Raw genomic sequence first — 11097 nt, forward strand, 5'->3', positions numbered from 1 at the left:
TTACTACTTTGCTGGTAGGACTGATGGGTAATGACTTATATTATGTAAAAGTAGGCAGTACTCCTGCCTTTGCCCTGGACCAAGTTAGCTTCACAGCATGAGTTAATCAAGTGCACACCACAGTGGCTGCCTGCTGCTTGTGGGAAGTAAGGCCGAGTCAAATGCAGAGAACAAGTATCCCTCTACAGAGATCAGGTGCAACTTGGCCACAACACAATGCACACACTCAATATCTTACTTTCCCTGAAACTGCACAACAGTCGTATTCTTTCTGAGACTAAATTATAAAAACAAGCAGACAGCAAAAATGGCAGAGAAACTTCAAATGACAGTGAACTATTACAAAACAAACAGCAGTACAAGCCAGACGGAGAAGCAAAGACACACTCATCCACAAACAATGTGAAACACGGCAAAAAAAAAAAAAAGAGAACATTTATTCCAGGTCATAGTCAGGGGAGACATCTGTGTTTTAGTGAGTCAAACAATCGTTTCTCCATGAGTCAGCAGAAATTTGACATATTCCCCTTCCTTCTATGGAGGGTGAGGGGGGGATGGGCAAGGAGTTTGGCTGTCACCATGGAAACCATGTCTCTTCCTGTTGGGTCACATCTCAGACAGAAACAGATGCTGTGAGCAACATATGGAACACCGCTCAGTTACAAAGAAGGTAATTGTTGGAGCTAAGCTAAAGGGTGGATATGGTTACTCTGTGCCACCAGGCAAGCTGCTGACTTATTTCTCTTTTGATGTTCAAGGTGACTTTTAAAGCTTTGCACCATCCACGACCATATCTGTTTTTGCAAGTAAGTACCCTTTATCAGAACTTGATAGTCTTGCAACAAGTAATCAAGTATTTAGCAGTGATTCATTAAGTTTAAACTTCAGGGATTTTGTTTCAAGCACAGACATGTCCAGGTATAAAATATATAAGGTTAGGTAGTGCTGAATTCAATCATCCTCACTCATTCTTCAGCATGATTTCAAAAACAACATCTATAGTAACAGCATGCATTTACAATGGACCATACACTGCTTTCCCTGTCTTCCTCTCTTACGAAGTATGACTAAGATTTTAATGGGGTCTCCAACAGTTGTTTGATTATTGTCAACCACAGAGACTGAGATACTAACTTACATACGTTTATCTTTAAATATACATTATTTCATTCATACACTGATTGAAAGAACGGACCATGCAAAGTGGTGACAGTCATCCCCACTTATAGCAGCATACAGCAGCAGCAATATTGTTTATATCCTGATGAAGGTTGCAAAGGGGTGGAAAATTCCCAGTAAATTTCCAGAAACTTTTCATGGGCTTAGTTTGTTAGTCAGTGCCCACACTAACTACCATCAATCACTGAGATCATCACCTACTGGCACAACTCTAATTCACCAGCTGCTGAATACTGGACTAAATCCCATTTCCTTATCATTAAGCCAGCAGAAACAGTGTCCAACCCAACTGAGACACAACTGACAGTGAGAAAGACTCTTGACAGTTCTGTGTGTAGTCACAGTAACATACTGATTTCCTTTGCTTTGACTTGCTCTGCTTTTAACCTTCAAATTTACGTACAATTTCACAATTTCACAATGCTGCCTGTCAATGAATGACAGGCAGCAAAAAGCAATGTCTATAAACAGAGACACACACAGAACAGTAATACTCAAAAACAACAGACGAAATACGCACACAAGGCTTATGTGTTTGTGCTGGCCTTTGGCTGTTTGCAGCCCTAGAGTGAGAAGGGAGCTGGCAAGACTCCCTGGAAGCACTGGCTGACCCACTTCAATGGAACTCTATCCCTAATGTGACCCATTGGAAGGCCAGAAGACACACACATGCACACAAACACACGCACAACTGTAACTACAAGGCCAAGAGAAAAAAAAAAAGCTTAATGCAGCTGATAGCTATCTCTCTCTCATCCCCCTCTGTTATCCATTTCTCTCACTTTGTCTGAAGATCAACCATTTAGGCCACTGCTATCTGATCTCACTAAATGGGCTACAACATCCTGAATGATTTTCTGCAAGGTCAACAACTAGGAGGCAACTTTAAAATGAATTGATTGTTTAATACTAAGAGAAAGACAACAAACAGGTTGTGCACCTGTAGCGCAAGATCCTTCAGTTTAAAAAAGGGGTCTTATAATTAAGTAAAAGTATTTTTGCTCACCCCTAAAATACATTGCATTGCATACTTATTGATTTCATGCAGCACCTTTCAAAACAAAGTGCTTTACATGATAAAATGAGAAACAAAAGCCATTTGGAAATCACAGAAATAGGGGAGAAATATAAGAGTAAAATTCCTACACTGACAGAAAAATGAAGTAATCGCTCCTGGGTCAACTGACTCTGTAATGCATCTGGGAATGTAACACTTGATGTTGGTGTTGATGAACAATCAGTTCATAAAGGAACAAGAGATCCCTGAAAGTAGTCAGTAAACAATGTTGATGAACAATCAGTTCATCAAAATGATTCATTTAAATAATTTAGGTGATCCGATTGAGGATACCACCAGCAGCAGTGAATATCAACAGGTACAAAAATCTATCAAACATTCAGCAAGTTTATTAAATTGAGTTCAGTTTTCAATAGCAAAATGTACAACAAAAACCCACTAACTCTGTCTGATGAGTGTGAAAGTAGTCAGTAAACAATGTCTTCATGTATAAGGAGATATTCAATTAAAAAGACAAGTATGAAGTAAACAAAGCTGTTACATTTCACCAGCTACAACAGAGGGATCTCTTGTTCCTTTATTTATCAGTTCCAAGGTCAGGGAGTTCTTCATGTTTGGCTGCATTTTGCTCTGCAAATAACTATTATGTTTACATAATATTAATTATTTTTTGCTTGTTTTGTCTGACCAACCCAATGTTTGTTCACTAAATGACTTTCTTCACTTTGCAGGTTTTCTACAACGGACTGACTGACCAATTGTTTGAGCAGTTGTGCCATTTGTTTCCAACAATTATTCACTCACTATACATGTAAAGGGAAGTTAAACAACATAAGGTGTAAAACTACAAAAGAATCAGCTTATATTTACCAAGCTTTGAAGCTAAAAATAAAAACCACAAAACACTGAGAGAGTGCTCTGCTCTCAAGTTTCGCACATGCCTGATGGTTTACTGTCTATTTACAAAAGCAATGACAGCGCAGCAAAACAGGGTGACCGATTTTATGGGGACGGAAGGCTTTTAAGAGCTGTTCTTGCATTTTGTGTACTGAATGTGTGTACATGCACATTTAGCCTGTTTATGTGCATGATGTGTGTGTTTGCATGTGCATCTGATCCGGTCATAGTTTGGGAGAAGGAACAATGGCATTCCTGTGCTCTGAGCTCCAGGTGGCTGTGGAAATCCAATCCCAAACCGAGCCTTGCTGGCACACAGAGTGCCGGGAACGCCGAATGCTGCTGCTGCCTCCCTCCAGAGACATGAGCCAGAATAGAGCTATTGTTCCAGACTAGCTCAGAGAGCAATAAATGCATCAGAGTCACCCTCGATGACAAACAGATACGCCAAATGATAATATACACACTGGGTGGATAATCTTTCACTTTCAATTTTACACACCTTGTATCAACATCAAGAGGGAAAAATAAATTATCTCTGACCATGATTAAAAACAGAAATTGATAAAGCATCTCATTTGCATTTGTGCACTGCACATGCTTTATAACTGGGAATTGTGTAATGAGTATTCCAACTACTATCCGAAGCTTTATGATGACTAATGACTACTCAATTCCCTTGTAAGTCACTTTGGATAAAAGCGTCTGCTAAACCACAGGTAATGTAATAATGTAATGTAATGACTATAAACAACTAATCAGCCGATTATTACAAGTTATGCATTTTTGTTGTGCGCATATGACGGATCATCTGCTGTGGTGATCCCTAGTGGGTGAGCAGCAGACAAACAATGTAGATTGGTTGGTTACTGAAGTTAACTAACGTATGTATTATTTTTATATCAGCAAACAGTTATATTTTATCAGATGGAGGAAATAAGATAATCCTGCAAATATGTGGGCCAGTAGTATTGGCTTATCGGTCATTGGCTGCCCTGATTTCAGAAACTCCACATCGGCCACAGAAAAACCCATATTGGTCGACCTCTAATTACCAGTGAGTGCCATTCTCTTCTTAGAAAAATCTAATTTGATTGTAAATCAAATAACCTCTAATTATTAATTCAACATAGTAACCAAACCACAGACATTCACTTGAACTGCTCTACTTTTCACTTGTTTACTCTTATTTTAAAATGTACTGTTTGTGTTTTTATTGTGGTTTAAGGGCTTGTTCACAGTGTAATCAGTGTTGTTTTGCTGTCTGTAATTGGTAAGCCAAAGACAATTTCACCCCCCCTTGGACAGTAAAGACTTCTTTTTTTTTTTATTCTAATAACATGATCCATGAGAGTGGCAAAAGTGAAAATCAAAGTTGCTCTCAATGGAAAAATGGAAAAACCTGTGACACACACACACACACACACACACACACACACACACACACAATCTGCTGAGGACTGAAAATGGTCATGCACACACTGTGCAGGAAACACATCATGTTGACTCCATGGCCTTGAAACTAGGAACATGATTCATTTCCTTTCTGTGCTAGACAGACATGCCTCAACACAGGACTGAGTTCAGAAACATAACCCTGAGAAAAGCTCCTAAGCATGACACATGCAACCCAGGTCAGGAGCTCCCTTACATTCAGGCACCTACGGACCAACGCTACAGGTAGCACAAATGTTCAGCAGCTTCCCTCCAGCAGCACAGCCAATTCTCCTACTGAAACACACACACACACACACACACACACACACACACACACACACACACACTGGGGATAAATAAGACATGCCCTTCTTTCCTCTCCCTTTAAGAAACATGACAGATTAATTTAGCTGGTACACCGTCAATCCTACAACTTCATTTGCTCTTCTCCACAACTGTTGCTTCCTGAAGGATAGATATTGAAACCCTTTTGTCATTTCTCAAGATAATTATAGCACTGTTAATGCTCACTCATGCCTTCCCTGTTCTGTCACTCACTCCAAGACTCCTCTCTGCACAGGCGTGCACACATGAAGCTGAGCACAAGCTTCAACCAAAACATCTCTCAGTGACTGAATTACATTAGTGACATGTTTATGTTTATGCTTTTTACTGCAGTTGTTTTATCTATGAATGTATGGCTTAAGCACTTTACTGGAGCAGCGCTCCAATTTCGTTGTATCTAATGCAATGACAATAAAGGCATTCTATTCTACATCAAATGGGTTTAGCCAGTTTAACAGAGGAGAAGAGGGTCCACAAAATATACAGCACAAAATGGAGGTAAGAGGAATCCTTGTGGTTCCTGCTTTAAGTATTATGTCCTATCTGATAAAGTCTGCGGCCTGGCTGGGACACACTTCCCTAAAAGTCAGCTGACGTTGACACTACAGAACCATCATCCGTGTTTACAGAGCCCTGCTGACAGCTTTATAGACAATGCAGCGTGTTGAATCAACATCGCTGTTAATCAATGACATCTTCACAGTGATCATAAGTATATCCACGTGCTTTATGACTCGAGGAAAAAAGTATTCGCTGCTACCAAATAGGTTTTACACGATCCCTCTTTCAATGACAAATACAGACCACCGGCACACACTGACAGTGCAAGTAATTTGGACAGTTTGAAGAGGAGGGCCCTCAATATCAACAGCTCTAGATAATATTCTATTTCTTTATTTGCATCAAGCCAAGTATGGGAAAACATGAAACGCAACTGCACATTGTCATGGAGAAGTCCATATTTTCCTTGGACCGCAGCATTCTATTTTGTCACGCAAACATACTCGATCTCAGATTCCAGTCGTGACTTTTTCTTAGTAAGAGTTCACCCCCATGTGAACATCTCTGTATTCATTTAGTGGCGGGTTGTGCAGGTGTGGGTACCAGCGAACCTTCTTACAAAGCCTCTCATAAAGATAATGTCTTCTTCGATGTTGTCACGCACTAAAACAAGAGCATGCCACCAAATGGACCATGTGGTCATAGAACGCTGACGTAATTAGAATTAGACAAGAATAAAAACTGTGTATTGTTCACACATACCATCTTAAACATGGACAAATGATGACATTTATGTTACCATGATGGACCTATAATACAGTATAAAGAATTAACCTGACATGAGAGTTGCCTCTTATACCAAGTTTGGCTGTTCCTCATTCAGCTTCTCATGGGAAAACATGACCTAAATGACTGAGAATCTTCCCCAAGCGTCAAGCTAAACTAAATCATCTGACCTACATTAGGATATAGGAGACACTACAGGCACCAGCCAGGGGTTAAAAGCCGAGTGCAGTCCGGGTCGTGATGCAAAAACTGGAGCTTTGAAACGGACGAGGACATCCACGATACACGATGGTCCACTGTGAACATGAAGTGCCCTGAGTCTCTTTATTCATTTTCTCATGAATTGGCTGCAGTCATATGCGGCAAGTGATAACGTTAACTCGACAGTGGCCCCCATTCAACATAACCCGACATTTCATGACCGTTAAAGTATGTAGGTGCTTCACTGTCAACAAAACCGGTATAGTACTATTGACCTAGGAATGGAACAGCAGTTAGCGGCCAGTTAACCACCGAGTAAAAAGACATTTTGAGCCTTTTACGGCGACTCGCATCACGTCTCCGTTGCTTGGCTGCTTCTGTCAACAAGAACTGCTACAGCGTCAGTCCGCTGCTGCCACTGGGATAACGTTACTCCCTCAGCGACCAGAAACAAGCCAGCAGTTGACAATACTGACTGAAAAAGACGACACGCTGGTTTCACATATAGTTGTCTCTTACCTTGAGTGGCGAAGCTCTTCGATTTGCCTTTATGTCGCAAGAGACCGCAGGCAGAAAAACCGACGCCAGTACGGTTCAAAGTGTCACAGCTAAATTAGCGGGCTAGCTAGCTTAGCGAGCTAGCGATTGTGGTGGAGGGAGGGAGAAGTGGTGAAGCGGGGGGGGGGGGTGAGGTCCTCTCTGCGTGTCGTCGAGACAAATCAGCTAAATTTTTTAAAAAAAATCCTACCCCGGGATGAGGTTTGGTTCACACTGACCGCGACTCAACGCGCACCGTTAAGTGTCAAAAAAGCGGATTCAGAGTAGAGGACGTATCCATGTGATAAGAGCGTGAATGAGGATGTCGGCTCGGTCAGAAGCAGCAGCAGCTGTGCGATGTGAGCTCCCCCTCTCTACGGACGGACGTGCTGCCTCTGCGCGACTCTGACTGACTGAGGAGGGAGAGAGAGGAACTCGGCTTTTGCCGCCGCTGCTGCTGCTGCTGCTGCTGCTGTGGCTGCGAAGCACAACACAGCATCGCGGCTCATCCCTTCCTTCGCCACCTCAACCCGGAAGAAATACTCGAACTGAGCCCATCCCGCTTTACATAATCAGAACGCGGTTACAGCTGCATGCACATGTGTGTGAACATCTGCATCCTCTTAACATCACCAGTGCGCTGCAATTTGGTGCAGAAATTATACAAAACAATACGAAGGCAAACTATATATATATATATATATATATATATATATATATATATATATATATATATATATATATATATATATATATATACAAAACCGCCCAAAAGCCATAGATTATAGAGATTTGACACTTGTGGCCCAGTGGTTTCCAGTGGGGGCGCAGGAAGAAAACAATCTGCATTTTGCAATTTTATGAAAATCGTTTTGTCCTCCAGAATTGCGATATTTCTATAAGTTCTAGGAAAGAAAACCGTTAAAGTGGCAGTTACCCCTAACGTCTGTTTATCAGTGTTATCTTCCATCCAGGGTGGGAAAAGACATGTTTCACATTCAAGTATGTTCATCTAAAAGCATTGGTTCTCAAAGTGCAAGTGCGGCCCGCGAGCCAATGGCGGCCTGCAGAAACATTTCTGGTGGCCTGCAATGAATTACAGTTGATAGTTTTAATCCAGGAGATGCTAAACTTGTTAAAGGCGCCATATGTAAGAATGTGGCCAAAAACGGTTACTACATTGAAATTCAAAATACAGAGGTCTTTTAGGTTTCATTTTCTGACGTAACTGGCAACCCGTGGTTACTCAGCAGCTGAGACTCTACTGACTGCAATGATTAATAATGCACTTTAAATGTTTATTGGACATTACTGGATACAGACCAATAAGTGTTAACTATAGCACTATAGATTTTAATGACGCAATCTGGTCATTAAAATCATTACAAATGGTAGTTCTTTCTGTTTTTTTCCGTTTTTTTTCCTTCGGCGGCCCTCAATCCAATGTTGGGTTCCAAATTGGCCCTCAGGTATCAGAACATTAAGAACCCCTGATCTAAAGGCTCAAATTTGTGCTGTGTCATATTGAGAGAGTTGAGAGGCTCTTATGACATCACTAGTAAAGCTAAAAACGTAATTTTCTACTTGCCCCAAGTGTAGTTATTTATACAGCTAAATGTCTCAGATAGCATAAAAAAACATTATGTTGTATACAAGTTTCTTAAGAAATGCATCATTCAATGTTGGTGTAAAGAAAATCAATACTGCCAAATCAATATGTGTAGAATTGGTCAGCCCATGGCCAAGAAAAAAAGGAACTCTGTTGGATGGCCGCTGGTTCAAATCCCTGGGAGGGCAAAGGGCAGGGTGCCCCTGAGCAAGGCATCCAATCCCCTGCACTCCTGCACCTGGCCTGTGTGTATTGACAGTGTTCAGAGAAAGTCTTCTGCCTGTACCCTGTCATAAGTACTTATTAAATTACATTTCTGTGTAGTTATTCTGTCTGCTGGCATTAACAAGGCATTTTTGTGTAAAGAACTGCTGCTCAGTGGATGTTTTCTCCTTTCCAGACAATTCTTGTTTCTGAAACACTCAGACGAGCTTGTCTGGCACCAACAACCATACGGCGGTCAGTCATTTTAATGACCTTCCTCAGGTCCTTTTGACCATGACTCATGACTAAATATGTTGAGTTGTTGTCATGCGTTTACATAAATAAGCGATCAGTGAGTGTATATATTCTTTATTATGTGGGGAAAATATAAATTACAAGATACAGATATATGTCCAATAAAATATGATGTCTCATGTTGTAAACACAATATGGACTCTCACTTAAAATGGTAATTGCAGTTATTCTGATATCATAGAGATTTTGGTAATTTAAGATTTGTTCATTGTTATCCATGAGAGAATTGCAGGATGTTTTGGGATCTCAAATATCTGAAGTGTGAGAAGCTCTGTTGAAGGGTACACAAAGAGAGCTGTATTGAGTTGAACTGCACAGGGAACAGTTATTGTGTTATCACTTGCCAGGGATAATAACTGAACACAAATCACACCAGGGATCAGGTGTCAGAATAAAGCAAAAAATCATCTTGAGTCAAACAGGAAACAGTCAGTCTGTATTTGCATTAGGCCCATAATTCAAATAACACATTATAACTCACCCCACACACTGGAATGATTATACTGTATATGATCCATCCTGCTGATTCACAATTACAAGACAGGAATTACAGTAAGCGCTTAGAAAATATGTATAGATTTATTATTCCGCATGAGTTACTAAGTAGTCAGAAAAACACATACAGCTGAAATTCAACAAATCCAAATTTTTACACGGATCTGATAGTGTTGCAGTTTATCCCGTTTTAACAACATAACAACAAAAGGTGGCACTTTAAACCTCAGAGAAGTGACTGCTTTTCATTAAGAAATCAGGATTTTTCCACTCACCAGTGCAGACAGTATTGAGTCTAAACATCACTGACTCAGACTTTGCTGTGGAGCTGATCGAGTGATACCACACGAGCCAGACGAGTCGTCTACTTGACTCAGAATGAACTGTAGCTCATCTTTTACAGTCATCTCTCGCTGATTACAAGAACAGAATATGAAAAGTGACTCTGATTACCAACTTTTTTGTCCTAGTTTTTAGTTATGTAATCTTTCTCCCATGTTACCAAATCGGTTTTTATGTCAGAGGAAATATTTTAACATTTAAGAAGAGAATATCTGTTCTGAAGAATAGTTAAGATAATAAATCAGCCAGTTCAGTATGTCAAAGCTTTGACTGTATTCATTTGCTTCTGCTTCCACATGTATCATTTCAGGCTGGCCCCACATCCAATAAATGGTTTGACATATAGTGCTGTGCATTTAAAATAGGAACAAGAAATGGAGTTGCAAAGAAAACTCTCTCCTCTTTTCCACCGCACGAAAAGGTGAAATGTTTATGGCAAATGGGAGACTCTCAGTTCCAGGAAGCTATAAACACGATGTCGACAGTATTACTCACTATTACCTGTTCCATCGGGGGAGAGTTTAAATGTCTTCACTGCAGGTATAACCTATTTTATGTCGCAATTTATTACCAGAATAAGAGAACCACTCGGGAGTGCTCAGAGTGTTGTCCCTGCCCAGGCAGAGCTGATAGCCTGATTCTGCGAATTAATTTTCTTCAGTCATTTATTGACCATGTGGTAAATTCTGTTTTTGAATGGCAATGCAGTTCTCGTGAGAAAGTAATTGTGAGAAAGATTCACTGTGGCCAATATGTGATGCGCAGGAGGATGTGGTGTCAGTCCACTTTCTCTGAGCTACACGTACAAATTGGTTTGTGTCAGAGGCGCCGCCATCTCCTGAATAAATTTAGTGGTTAGCAGTGTGTCACTTTTATGACTCAAATTTTCTACCTGCACAGACAAAAATATCACGCTGCTGCAACTTGATGAGACGTGAATAGCTACACTTCTAGGTCAGTTCAGAGAGCACGGGGAGTGATTAAATATGTGATACACACAGCCTATTTGCATTCTCTCTCGACAAGCCTGACACCTTGTATTAGTCATTAAACATATGTCTTTTTTGTTGCTTCTAATTTGATCTATTTTTGTGCACCAAATGTTGACCTCCTTGTTTGACCTCATTGGCCCTCATTCAACAGTTTTTTTTAGTGTGACATAAATACACATTCCGTGTTTTAAATCAAAAGGTTAAACACTACTTTATCACGTGCACATTCACCCTTCTGT

The 11097-nt window shown here is 40.5% G+C and overlaps 1 protein-coding gene across 1 annotated transcript in view; it reads right to left on the reverse strand.

Moving 5' to 3' along the window:
* The window catches only part of galnt1 (UDP-N-acetyl-alpha-D-galactosamine:polypeptide N-acetylgalactosaminyltransferase 1), a gene marked incomplete at its 3' end in the record, with an annotated part of 38137 nt that extends 31180 nt beyond the window's left edge, over positions 1-6957 (reverse strand). Inside the window, exon 1 of the mRNA XM_083886532.1 lies at positions 6884-6957. The remainder of the gene's footprint in view (positions 1-6883) is intronic.
* Positions 6958-11097: the final 4140 nt, after the last annotated feature.

This window comes from Microchirus variegatus (genome assembly GCF_963457635.1).
Source record: "Microchirus variegatus genome assembly, chromosome: 1".
NCBI lineage: Eukaryota > Metazoa > Chordata > Actinopteri > Pleuronectiformes > Soleidae > Microchirus > Microchirus variegatus.